General features: G+C 49.2%; 1 pseudogene; it reads left to right on the forward strand.

Moving 5' to 3' along the window:
- Positions 1-219: 219 nt before the first annotated feature.
- LOC103541892 (tropomyosin alpha-1 chain pseudogene) lies at positions 220-1,254 on the forward strand (annotated as a pseudogene).
- Positions 1,255-3,616: the final 2,362 nt, after the last annotated feature.

Below are 3,616 nucleotides of genomic sequence, written 5' to 3' on the forward strand. Positions count from 1 at the left end.
TCCAGCTTCTATTCGTCCGCCTCCCTTTCCTGCCCATTTACTCTCCACAAGTCAGCCTGGGAGATCCTCGTCAAACATAGGAGGCCATGGTCATTCCTCTGCTCAAATGTTCCTGTGATTTCCCATCACTTGGAATAAAAATCCAAGATCCTCGGGCACTCCGGCTCGGCCGCCCCGCCACGCTCTCGCCTTGCTGCTCCCACCACAGCCCCAGGGCCCCTTACCACCACCACCATGGACGCCATCAAGAAGAAGATGCAGATGCTGGAGCTCAACAAGGAGAATGCCTAGGATTGAGTGGAGCAGGCGGAGGCCGATAAGGCGGAGGAGGACAGGAGCAAACAGTTGGAAGATGAGCTAGCGTTGCTGCAAAAGAAACTCAAGACCACCAAGATGAACTTGACAAATACTCAGAGGCTCTCAGAGATGCCCAGGAGAAGCTGGAGCCGGCAGAGCAAAAGGCCACCGACGCCGAAGCCAATGCGGCCTCTCTGAACAGATGCATCCAACTGCTTGAGGAAGAGCTGGGTCATGCCCAGGAGTGTCTGGCAACAGCTCTGCAGAAGCTGGAGGAGGCCAAGAAGGCAGCAGATGAGAGGGAGAGAGGCATGAATGTCATTGAGAGCCGAACCGAAAAGGATGAAAAGAAAATGGAAATTCAGGAGATCCAACTGTAAGAGGCTAAGCACATGGCTGAAGATGCCAACCGCAATATGAAGAGGTGGCCCGTAGGCTGGGCCTTATTGACAGTGACTCGGAATGTGCAGAGGAGTGGGCTGAGCTCACAGATGGCCAAGTTCGACAGCTGGAAGAACAATTAAGAATAATGGACCAGACCTTGAAAGTGTTAATGGTTGCAGAAGGTAAGTACTCGCAGAAGGAAGACAAATATGAGGAAGAGATCAAAGTCCTTTCTGACAAGCTGAGGGAGGCTGAGACTCGGGCTGAATTTGCAAAGAGGTCAGTAATTAAATTGGAGAAAAGCACTGATGACTTAGAAGAGGAGCTGAACGCTCAGAAACTGAAGTACAAAGCCATCAGCCAGGAGCTGGACCACGCTCTCAACAATGTGATTTCCATGTAAGTTTCTTTGCTTCACTTCTCCCAAGACCTTTCCACCAAGCAGAATGTTCCAGCTCTCTGAGCTCTGCAGTTTGTCTCTTCTCCAGCTGAGCCTGGTTCTTTCTTTCAGCTTCCTGCCGTAGGGCCAGGCACACACTGTGCTTTCTACTGTACAGAAGCTCTTCATTTCATTATAAACACAGTATAACTGTTTAAAAAAAAAAATCTAAGTTTCTCACCACGACCTGCATGGCCTTTCCCCATGTGGCCCTTACACCCTTTTCTGCCTCGTTTTCTGCCCCTCTGCTCCCACTCTTTCCACTCCAGGTTCCGCACTTTCTCGTCAGGTACCCCCACCTCAGAGCTTTCACATGGAGGCTCCCTCAAGTGGAGAATTACCTCCCCACATATTTGCCTGGTTCTCCTTTACTGCATCGAGACTCTGCTCAAATAGCACCCCTCAGAGCGGAGTTCCCCGGCTGTGAGTCCAAAAATTACTGCCACCTCTCTGGGTGTCTATTTATTGTCAGTCCCTTACACTGGGCTGTGGGCTTCCTGAGCATGGGGACTTGGTTTTATTCACCTCTTTATCTCCAGTGTCAAGGACAGTGCCTGACTCAAAGCCGGCACTCGATAAATATGTGTTGAATAAACAGATGTTACTGGGAGTTACACATTTACTCACTTACTTTTCCTCTGGGAACTTTGAGGTGGGGCTGGGGGCGTGTACCGGTTCATACATATCTCATCTGAGCTACCTGCTCAGTAAGGATCTGTGGTATGGATGAAGATTTCCCGTGCCCAGAGTGCCTGGTTTCAAGCCAGCTGAAAACAATTATAAAAGTCCTTGGTAGGCTCTATAAGACCTACCTATTTCAAAACTAGCTCAACTCTCTCTGAAATTAAAATTGCTAGTTCCATCCCACACCCACTCTCAGGGAATGGCTAACCCTTAAATGGCGCCAATTATGTGCCAAAGACCACTCTAAACTCTTTCCATGAATCTCTCATTTAATCCTCACAACAACCCTAAGAGGAGGGAGTGACCATTGCCCCCATTTTATAGATGAAGAAACTGAGGCACAGAGATGTTAGCAATCCCTCAAGAACCCCCACCTCTAGGAAATGGTGGAGGCAGAATTTAAACCAGGCAGTCAGCTCTGAAGCTTAAGCTATTTCTACCTGGAGCCCAGGCTCTGGGGACAATGTCACATCTGCTCCGCACAGAGCCTCTCCCTTTAGTGACACTAACCAGCTGGTTTGCTCTCCGGCTCTAAGGAAGAGCTTCGACCTGTATTACGTACAGGCTGTGCTATGCCTTTGGTTGAAAATATGTCTTGAGCTGGGAAAATATCAAGCTGTTATTTCCTTTTAGGGTCTAATGTTGCAAACTGAGACATTCCCCAGCTCTCCCCTCCCACTTATGACTATACTCTCAAGGAAGAGAAAGTAAGGGTCCAATATCTGGTTGCCTTCTTTGACTCCAGGGAGAGCTGGGAGTGTAGGAATCTTCAGGGAACTGCTGCCTGTTAACTGAAGCACAGGCCTGCCTGCTGGAACAATTCTCGTTCCAGAGTAAAATTGCTCAGTAATGATGCTGACCTCACCCAAGGTCCTTACCGGCTGTCGTCTCTGGTTTATGAACACCTTTATTCTCTTCAGGAAATCTGTATTAGTTTGGATCAGGGAGGCTTATTAATTTTTAAATTACTACTAGTTCTAATTATATGGATAGCCATGTGCTCTCTGCCTATATATGTATATGTAATACAGTGACTAATAATTGGGATGCAATGTGTGGTGTGGACAGTATATTGCTTTAGTGCCGTGCACACTGGGAGTTAATTTTGTCTCTGCCCCTTACTATGGTGAAATATTGGGCAGGTCCATCAGCCTCTTTGAGCCTCTTTGTCCTCATTCCTGCTCACAGCGTTGCTGAGAGTCTCAGGGGTAACGAATCTAAAGCACTTAGCCCAGGGCCCGGGGCATGGCAGGGCTCGACAGCACTGGCTGTGATTATGGATGTTATAACACATCCGCTGGGAACCTTTCAAAAGCGACCTCCCCAGGTTTGGATCCACACTCCCTCTGTGCACACAGATGGTCGCCTTCTCAGGTGAACCACAGAAGGCCTGTTGCAGGCAGGCGGGAGGGGCCAGAAAGATAGCAGCGTGGCCCAACAGTGAAAAAAACATCACGTCTGTGGTTTCCGACCCATGCATGAGGCTGTTTTGTTATTGAGCTTAGTATGTCCGGATTCCAGTTTCCTTCTGCACCGATGCCGTCACCCACCCAGCTGCTTCTTTAACCCGTGGGCCTGGGTTTGCCACAGAGATGGCTGATCCTGTGCAGCCTCCATTTCTCCCTTAGGACTCACAGGCGCACGCGAAAACACCAGCAGCTCTGCTTTTTTACTTTCTTCCAGGGACGCTCATCTCCCTGCCTAACTGAGCTTGAAAACATTTTCCTACCAAGCGCTGTCCTGAGACCGAACTACCAGACAGAGGAGGAAAGCAGAAATTACAAAGGTAGGCAGGCCCCGCTCACGGGACTC

This window comes from Equus przewalskii, chromosome 16, assembly GCF_037783145.1.
Source record: "Equus przewalskii isolate Varuska chromosome 16, EquPr2, whole genome shotgun sequence".
Taxonomy (NCBI): domain Eukaryota; kingdom Metazoa; phylum Chordata; class Mammalia; order Perissodactyla; family Equidae; genus Equus; species Equus przewalskii.